The following is a 10,957-nucleotide window of genomic DNA, read 5'->3' as shown; positions in this document are numbered from 1 at the left end:
TATAGGTAACCCCACTGGGAATAAACCAATGATTTATGACACACCCATTAGGTAATACAGCACCTCATTAAAACAGTACCTTGTACTAAGACACATCATTTTATGTACATAACTGTTTCTCTTGCTATTTACAAAGAGTGAAGAGTGAGTGGTGACTGCCTGAAAAATGCCTTGAATGTCAGAGGAAAAATCACAAATCACAAACTAACATCAGGTTCCACAATTCAGACTCTTTCGCAGTTGAGAAATGATTCTTCAAATGCAATTAAAATCTCCTATTAACTCAACTATATTTATTTTGAAAATATATCATAATATGCATACATGCTATTCTCATTGTGATCCATATTTAAATGTATACTGTAAGATTGCCCCCACACCCTTGGTCTCTCTTTCAGTTAACAAACAAACATTAAAAAAAAAAATCTGTAAAGTAGCGGATTGTAGGTTTTTGGGGTGTCAGCCGGAGTTTAGTGTGACAATTTTGTGCACACCGGATAGTTAGTTAGGTTAGGTTAGTTAGGTACATGAGTGCCTGAGTAGCGAGCAGACGGCGGTATTTGACAATTTAGCTGGAGCTCAGTCAAACTTTATTTCACGTTAGTTTTCATTGTGAATAAGAAAATGGTCGGGGGGCCACTCTGCACCCTATCGCGGGCCGCATCTGGCCCCTGGGCCGCAAGTTGAGTATCACTGATGTACTGTATGTGAGCTTATGGAACGAGATCAAAATCCCTGGACAAATATGAGATAGTCAAAAATAGTTATGGTAATAAACCAAAAGGTGCATCAAGCTAAACTCCACCGTGACATTTACCTGGCACCTTATTTACAGAGTGGATTTTAAAATGGTAATAAGCATGGAGAAACATTGCTGTGATTTCTGCCAAGTGACTCTAAAATAATATGTGTACTGTAGTTAATGATAGGTTTGTCCTTAGAATGATAATTTTGTCACTGTCACCTAAATGAAAAGCTGTTGATTATTATTGTGGAAAACATCATGTTTTCATTTAATGGGAGATCTTAGTCTCTTAGAGGGTCGCTGTTTCTTTTTAAATGAGATTCCATGTTGGTCATGAACTTTCTCAACATTCTGGTGGAGAGGAAGAAAGTTAAAAACAATGTGGGAGGAGAAATGTTCCTGCTCGAGTCTGGCTTAATTCAGTAATTAATTCCATTCCAAAATCATTTTAAAATGATCGGAGAAAGTCAAGGAACTACAGAGGAATATGATTACTTTGCACAGTTCGTAAACTGTATTCATTTCAATCAGAGAGACACATTTCTAGAATGACAATGATTTTATTCAATGATTAGATACATGAGCCTGTAGGCACATTAGATATATATTTGGCCATTAGACTCCATCATGACGTCAGCTTGATAATGACGTCATGATCAGCAGGGGCAGTGCAGCCAGGAGTAGGCTTGGATATGTTTAGACTCTAAACATATCCAAGCCTTAGAGAGATTTACAAAAACATAGGGTTGCAAGTAAAAATGGTCAGTTAATATGGGCAACCTTCTCAAAGAGTTCAATCATTCCAGACAGAAGGTCAATATCAAGGCCTTTAAAGAGCATCCAGCACAACTGGAGAGAAAACCAGTCACCACTAGGGATTTCACAATATATCGTCCCACAATATATCGTCCCACGATATATCGCAATATCAAAAAGTGACAATATGTATCGTTGAGATGAAATCTCCTATTGCGAGAAAAAGAAGCTGAACATGGTGGCACTGATCTGCATCTGATTGCATGCTCGCTCTCCTTTTCATTGCTTTGTTTGAACAGATGAGGGACGTTACAGACACGGAGGATGAAAATAGTGAAATTACTCAAATTAGCGTGGAGGATGCCCCCTCAACTTACAAATCGATCGCAAAAAAATATTGTTAAAATATCGTATCGTTATCGTTATCGTGAACCCAATATCGTGTATCGTATCGTATCGTGAACTGAGTGTATCGTGACACCCCTAGTCACCACTGAACTAAATTTTTAATAATATTAACACGTTCACTGCCATTGACGAGTTATCTCGGCTTACAGAATCCAACGGTTCACTGCCAAAGACGAGTTATCTCGGCTTAATTTTTTTTTTTTTTTTTTTGACGGTGGGACGTGGATCAACGCTCCCCACGTCTCCTATAAAAATATTGGAGTCAGCGAACGTGTACAACCCATTCCACGGACCCACTAAGTGGCGACAGTGCTCTCCCGACAGAGAGAAAGCCAACCAAAAACAGCCGCGGGAGGAAGGCATTTGAGAATGGCAAGCCATTCTCAAGGAAATGGCTTGGCGAAAACGCTTTCGATTTCACACACACACACACACACACACACACACACACACACACACACACACACGCGCGCACACACACACACTCGAGTACCTTTGAGCATAAATAAGACCAGAATCGCAAAAGCTTCATCAAAGCTCTCAAACCCAAGAAACAAGTGAGCCCTATCCACACTCGCTGCCAGGGAGGGAGGCTGCTCAAACTCGCAGCAGCAGCAGCAGCAGCAGAACACTCGCTTGTGACAAACGCAGGCTGAAAGCCACCAGACACGCCCACGGAGGGAGGAGTTTGAAGGAGAGGGCGTTCAGAACTATATTGTTTAGATGTCTGATCTCTCACTGATGCCAAAAATAAATGGTTAAAGTGACTGTTCTGCCTGTTTGATTGAATTTCACAAAACTGCGATTATCTCAGCTTTCACTCTCAGACGCTGAAACCATGCTGTACTCAACGGCTAATATCTACATAACTACTAACTCTACAAACTAACTCTTTTAGACAGAGAAAGCACACATTCTATTAGTACTTTTGTGAACTTTGTGTTCACAAAGTTCAAGCAGAAAATGATCCTCGGCTCTTGTAAAATGAGCCAGAATCCTCAAAAAAACCCTCTGGCAGAACCTACCTACAGTAAAAAAAAAAGGCTGGCAGTGAATGTGTTAATATATATAATATATTAATATTTTTAATAAATAATAGAGGATCCGCCATGTAGTAGTCTGAGACAAGTAGGTGTTATTCCGGTCAAATGTTGGCTATCAAGCTTTATATCACACATTTTCTGAACACAAAGCAAAAGGTGTGACTCACCGTACTACTGTAGAATGATGTGTCTGGTGTTAGTGTGGAACAGAATGATCGAGGACTATTAACTGCTCTACTCATACGTCTTTTTTCTTTTGATTTAGATTGTAAAGCACTTTACAGCTCCATAGAGAGCAACATCAAGCCTCCCTTCTGCAGTTCTCCAGGTGAAAGCTGAATGGTTTAGACCGGGCTGATCCCAGCACTGAGTGGGTCGGTGGATGCTTACTCACATCCATGTCACATCTGATCCCAGCACTGTGTGGGCGAGCCGTGGGTCGGTGGATGCTTATGGCTCATTTCCACCACATATAACAGGACAGTACAGCTCTACTCGACCTGGTCTTACTCGTCTCTACTTGATATAGACTCTGTTTCCATAGCAAGTTTACTCGCCTCCGCCCACACCTGGTCGTCATGGCGACCGCATATCTGTCCTCCGCCCATAGCCGAAGTAGGCTATAACGTATAACGTTAAAATTAAATCCATACACGGAACTTTTAAACTGGTTATGAAATACTGGTGCCTGTAAATGACCTACAGTGTACACGGGAAAATGTGAGAATCGGCTAGGAGAATGGATATCATTTTGTTGTTACTCAAACTCACATGCATGCACTGCGCGGGGGACGGGAGTTGCGCTACGGGCAGAAGGGAAGCCTCTACCCCGGCGGCAACTCACCAGGCAAGACCGCGGCTTCGCTAAACCCCCGCCTCCGGCCTAGCGGAGCCGACGTTACACGCAACTACAAAGGGCTTCCCGAGGAGTAGACTTTTTCTCTCTCAAAACAATTGAAAACCACCGTCATGTTAAAGCTGAGCAAGGAGATCGATTTTATTTCACCAGAGCCGAAGGCAGCAACACAAAAGACTGATGGAAATAACAGAAGAGAAGGTAAGCCCCAATAAACTGGTATCCAGCATTGACAGTAGATAGAGTAAACATGATTCTGCCTGACCAATCAGTCGTCTGCAGTGTTTTCACGTCACCGTATGGTACCGGGTTCACAGCGCTGGAACCTCAACAAAGCAGGGACCAAAACTAGCACGACTCAACCCCGACTCAACCCGGGCTGTCCACGTTTTTGATCGGTGGAATGAGGCAAAAAAGCGAGACGAGCTGTGCGGGGCCGCGCTGATACCAGCGGTGGAAATGGGCCATTAGTCACATGATCCATGTCACATGATCTGATCCCAGCACTGTGTGGGCGGGGCCGTGGGTCGCTGCACAGCCACATTTTGATTGCAGCCAGGGGTCAGAGGTCAATTTGCAGTTTGACTGTCAGTCCATCATATGTGACCTTTAACGCGCTTAAAAGCGTCAGCTCATGATGAGCGGCTGCCATCAGCGTTGACTGTCTATTAGGGGTGGGGGGAAAAATCGATTCACCTAAGTATCGCGATTTTTAATGTCACGATTTTTTGGATCGATCTTTTATTCCAGAATCGATAATCGCAACAACAACATTTTTTTTTTTTTTTTTGGGTGCTTGCAGTCAGGCCACTCACTGAACAGCAGGCCAGGCGCCGCCTACTGGTTTACTAGTGGTTTTATTACTTTATTAGTTAGTCTGAAGTAATAATTACACTTCAGGGTTAAAGTGGGTGCATCTCATTGTAAAATTCACGCGCGTTGGCCCATATCGGCCTGGCCTGCTTGGTATCTAATGCCCGGCCTGAATTATGATCCCAGTCCGCCCCTGTTTTTAACTATATCGCCCAGCCCTACTCATGATATATAATATACAGTCTCTAGTGTATGATTCAACTTTTCCCATGTTCTAATCTAGTGTAAAAAAGCAAACAAACTGAAAAAATAAAAGAAAAAAATAAACAAAAATCGCAATAAATCGTAATATCGAATCGCAATAATCGTAGAATCGCAATACTTAAGAATCGCAATATAAATCGAATCGGCACCCAAGAATCGTGATAGTATCGAATCGGGAGATAAGGGAATCGCCACAGCCCTACTGTCTATAAGAGCACTCCTAATCCAAATGCCTGATTGGTTGAGAGCGTGTGAAGTGTTTTAACTCTGCATTGAAATAATGCCAAACGCTGATGGAAAGCCAGCACTGAATGGTGCAAAGCAATGAGATATGGTATAGCTGAGGAATACATGTCACTCACTGAGCTGCAATTTGATAGACGATAATGACAAACCATACTGTCAATTAAAATCCCTCTTTTGGGTATATTATAATTAGCTCGTTATACGATAATATAACGAATAAATATATAAATCTATTTTTGTTGCATTTTCTCATTTCAAATCCCATTCATTCAGCGCTGTCACAAGAGTGGTTTTGTGCGAAAATGTTATTAAGTTTTATATCGCGAGTCGGGCAGACTTTGTTGCTCCCACGGAGAGGACGGGTCAGACGGAGAAATTAGTTTGAGTCAAACCTCACTTAGTCACTGTCATCAAAATGCGGCTGTACTGTTTGAATTCCTCCTCGGTTGGAGGGAAACAGTGTGTCCCCACTCTTAGCAAAGGATGCTGACAAATAGCCTTTTCTTTGCGGGCACATTGGTATGCCACGCCACGCTCCACTGCAATCTTTTGCCAATTTCCCCGTCCGTGTAGACAGAGTCTCTCTGACTAGAAAACACAGCTATAGAGACAAAGGGTCGTAAAGGTCGTATATGGTGCAAATCTGAATATCCCGAACACCCCGGAGCTGTGTCACGAAATAAATATCAGCGCACCAAATGATGAGTCAACAAGCTGTAGCTGTTAACAGGAGCTGGGTGACACCTCATCTAAACAGGCCGTGGCTCTGTGACACCTCATCTAAACAGGCCGTGGCTCTGTGACACCTCATCTAAACAGGCCGTGGCTCTGTCTGTGAGTTGCATTTTGCTGCGTCACTCCGCAGCCTGTAAACATCCCAATCAAATGAGTTTAATCAGATGAGGGGAAAATGCTGATCTGTTCCATAACTCAGGCCTCTCTGCATTATATTATATATACCGGTATATCTTTTCTTTATTCACCTGTATGTGTTTGGCGTATTCGGTGCCTTAGTTTAATTGATCGGCCTATTTTTTTAACAGTGCAGCCACTTCGATAAGTGGCATGTGTGCCTCTGACAAAAAAAAAAGAAAATCTGTGTGTATGTGTGCGTATGTGTGTTTGTGTGGGTGGGGGGGTGTGTGTGTGCGTGTGTGTGTGCGTGCGTGGGTGTGTGTGTGACATGTTCTATCTCTCGTCCTTCTGAATATACTGTAGCCGAATCGTTTGGTTTGTCCAAGGATTTTGAGAAACTGTGGCGAAAAAAATTGAGAGCTCCCATGCCGAGACTTTGGCACGCTATGGAGAGAGCGGCTCCAAGCTGCTGAACCACACACACACACACACACACACACACACACCTGTACACACATACACACACACACCTGTACACACATACACACACACACACACACACACCTGAAATAAAATCAGTCTCCTTCAACAGACGCATCTAAGGTAATAAACCTGCACCCACCTGGGTGTCATTTATTTTTTAGCCAAGATTAAAGTAAAGATGGTTACAGAAACAATAACACATCTTAATCTCACACCCTTGATCAAATAGGGGGATTTATGCAGGGGGTTTGAGAGTGGTAGCCTGTAGTCCACACCACACAGGCTTGTAGTCCACACCACACAGGCTTGTAGTCCACACCACACAGGCTTGTAGTCCACACCACACAGGTTTGTAGTCCACACCACACAGGCTTGTAGTCCACACCACACAGGTTTGTAGTCCACACCACACAGGTTTGTAGTCCACACCACACAGGTTTGTAGTCCACACCACACAGGCTTGTAGTCCACACCACACAGGTTTGTAGTCCACACCACACAGGTTTGTAGTCCACACCACACAGGTTTGTAGTCCACACCACACAGGCTTATAGTCCACACCACACAGGCTTGTAGTCCACACCACACAGGTTGGTAGTCCACACCACACAGGTTTGAGAGTGGTAGTCTGTAGTCCACACCACACAGGTTTGAGAGTGGTAGCCTGTAGTCCACACCACACAGGTTTGAGAGTGGTAGCCTGTAGTCCACACCACACAGGTTTGAGAGTGGTAGCCTGTAGTCCACACCACACAGGCTTGTAGTCCACACCACACAGGCTTGTAGTCCACACCACACAGGCTTGTAGTCCACACCACACAGGCCTGTAGTCCACACCACACAGGTTTGTAGTCCACACCACACAGGCTTGTAGTCCACACCACACAGGTTTGTAGTCCACACCACACAGGTTTGTAGTCCACACCACACAGGTTTGTAGTCCACACCACACAGGCTTGTAGTCCACACCACACAGGTTTGTAGTCCACACCACACAGGCTTGTAGTCCACACCACACAGGTTTGTAGTCCACACCACACAGGCTTATAGTCCACACCACACAGGCTTGTAGTCCACACCACACAGGTTTGTAGTCCACACCACACAGGTTTGAGAGTGGTAGTCTGTAGTCCACACCACACAGGTTTGAGAGTGGTAGCCTGTAGTCCACACCACACAGGTTTGAGAGTGGTAGCCTGTAGTCCACACCACACAGGTTTGAGAGTGGTAGCCTGTAGTCCACACCACACAGGCTTGTAGTCCACACCACACAGGCTTGTAGTCCACACCACACAGGCTTGTAGTCCACACCACACAGGCCTGTAGTCCACACCACACAGGCCTGTAGTCCACACCACACAGGCCTGTAGTCCACAGCACACAGGCTTGTAGTCCACACCACACAGGCTTGCCTTGGGGCTGTGCTGGTTTTGCCTGTGGCTGTAACTGTAAATCACTCTGTGGTGGTGCGGTGAGCGAGCAGCCATTAGACCTGAACACTGCTATCCATTTCACTGCCGGGTTGAACTTATTGGGTCACATGGGGTTGGATCCCACGTTGAGGCCGTTGGCTTCCTGCTCGGGCCGTAATTGTTTCCTGTCTGAGTTGCACTTCCTCCTGATAATGTCGCTGCAGCTCTAAATTCTCATTTCATCGATTTTGTTCCGTTCAAAATGGCCAAAGCATTGACAGGGGCATAAATCGCAAGGGCACAGTAAGAAACGCGCCTAATGCTCCCCAGATGTTTTCCAGTAGAGGGCAGTAATTTCTGACTTCCAGAGAGACTGAATTTCCTCTGGTCAAACCGTGACTATATTCTACCAAATAGAGTGTGAGAGCTTCACACACATGCAGGCACATAAAAGGACTGGGATGAGAATGATTGCCTTTGTTTTTTTTCATCTGTTATAGCACTCTGCCTGTCTTTATATATGGAGCTCTGTTCCAGAAAAACACATCAAAAAGAGAGGTTTGACATTTAATCCTCGAGTGCTGCTCTGTGCCTGTTTCTCATTAGAACGCGGAGCTGTTCCTCCGTTTTTACGAGAAGACGCTTTTTCAATTAATTGAAAACGTGTTGTGGATGTTCTCTGAAGGCATTTTGGAGCATTTTGGATTTGAACGTTTTCGTTGGTCGTACGTTGATGAATAATAGTAACTTCTTCTCTGACCATTCTAACTTCTTCAGTTATTTGGTCATAAGGTTCTGTAGAATTCCTCTCAGTAGGCTAGCTAGAGTACAGCTATTCAATCAGGCATTGCAAAATATGCTTCCATATGTAATGTTTACATACATCAAACAGCCCTAGTCTGATAAAACAACACAAAACGTCTGGAAAGCTGCATCAAATATCAGTTACAGATGTTTTTTGTTTGTTTGTTTGTTTGGGGTGGTGTTACAGTACCTCCGGCTTGGTCGGACGTTCGCAATCGGCCACGTCTGCAGGTGGGAAGCGGGGACAAGGCTATGTGTGTCCCGGTCGCTGTACTAGCTAGCGCCTCCTGTGCTCAGTCAGGGTGCCTACTCAGTGGGGAGGAGGGGAACTGGGGGGAATAATGTGATCCTCCACAAGCTAGTGACTGGAACTCCACGCTGTCGTCAGTGATTGTGCCCGTGAAACTCATCGCTGTGGTGAAATGAGGCGGCTGGTGACTCCACATGTGGTGAAGGAGGCATGTGAGAGTCTACACCCTCCCCACATCAGGCAGGAGGGTGGAGCAACAACCGAGACAGCTTATAGGCAGGGGGCAGGGGGCAGAGGAAATTGGCCATGTACACTTGGGAGTCTTTCTTAGGTCTCAGTCGAGGAAATGGCCAGCTTTTACTGTGGGAACCCTACTCAGGCAGGGTGGGAGACCCCCATATATATATATATATATATATATATATATATATATATAGCACCCTTTCTAAAACAAAGTTTACAAAGTGCTTCATGGAGAAGGCAACAACAGCAAAATACAAGGTAGTAAAAACAATCCAAAATAAAACTAAGCAAGAACATTAATAAAACATTACAGAAACGCTATAAAAACTGCTGTTTTACGAAGTGACTTAGAAGATGAAACAGAGAAGGTATGTAAGACGTTTATTTTATTTTAAGAAGCATCATATCTGGAACCTCTTCAGTGAACAGTTTCCTATTGTTCAATGAAAAATGACTCCCTGTATGAGGTCCATGATTTGCTCAAAAGCACAAGCGCGTATCCTTCTACAGAGGGACTCATAAATTGGGAATGGCGTTTGACCCGTGGCATTGTCAAAAGCAATTGTTTGTTTACTTGTTCCTCTGCTAGCTCGGTAAGGTTGAGAGGATTTTAATTTGTTGAGGTATCGATGGTGGCTGCTGCTGCGTATTGGATATCAATAACCATCATAGTCAACAGAAACAACCAGGAGTGGAAAAGGCCCACAGGAGAGCAGCTCCCCATCAGCAACGGATGATTTCTTCAAATTCAATTAGACGTTGTGCACAGTTAAAATGTAGCTTTCCGTCACAATTTATCATAGACTCCTAACAGTCCCAGCCTCTGACAGCAGGGGGCTGTATGGATCATTGATTGTCTGCCGGGCGCTCCTTGGTCACATGGGTGGAAGTGTGCCACAGGGAGTTAGATTGCACACTCTCCATCATGTTTGAGTCGCAGCAGGGCTCTTCAGCAGAAAGCAGTGTCGTGGGGCTGCTACTCTCTTTTACTTTGGTTATTTAGCTTTACACTGTTGTCCGTGGTTTGCAGAAACGTAAAATGGCAACATTTCATTCTGGCGACTGAGTTGGAATATAGGAAGAGTTCATTTGCAAAAACAGGTATCTCCGTTTGGATTTTTTATCATTTTATTTTATATATTGATGTATTTATACTGTAATTTATTTATTTTTGGGAAAATGTTATTACCCCCCCCTTCCTCCCCGATTTTTGTATCCCATTTTTATCCTCCATTAGTGCTAATTTATATTTATCCTGGTTGCTGCTCCACCCTCTGCCGATGTGGGGAGAGCCGAAAACTGGCTCCATGCTTCCTCCGAGACATGGGCAGTTAGCCAGCCGCTTCTTTTCACCTGACAGGGGAAGCTTCACCGGTAGGACATAGCACGTCGGAGGTTCACGCTATTCCAATGAGTTCCCCTCCCTCCGAACAGGCGCCCTTCACGACCAGAGGAGGCACCACATCAGCGACCAGGATATTGCATGTTTTGGTGAAGGGGGTTCCTATATGAAGGAAACCCCCAGGAGGCACGGGGAGAAATTTTTATTATCAATCATAACTAAAACATATTAATCTGATAATTTTCACATAAATCACCTCAATAATGTTGTACAGTCCAGGGAGTATCAAACAGATGTTGTTTGTTCCTTTTAAGAATGGCGTGTACCTGTCTTTGCAAATGAACTCTTCATATAATATATAATATCTGAGTATTGGAATCAGTCCAAAGGTCGTTGTCTGCCAGGCTAGTATATATATATAATTCTTTTATGTGGCG

The sequence above is a fragment of the Poromitra crassiceps genome, assembly GCF_964638095.1.
Source record: "Poromitra crassiceps genome assembly, chromosome: 21".
Classification (NCBI taxonomy): domain Eukaryota; kingdom Metazoa; phylum Chordata; class Actinopteri; order Beryciformes; family Melamphaidae; genus Poromitra; species Poromitra crassiceps.
The sequence above is the reverse complement of the archived record's forward strand: the minus strand, read 5'-3'. Positions refer to the sequence as shown.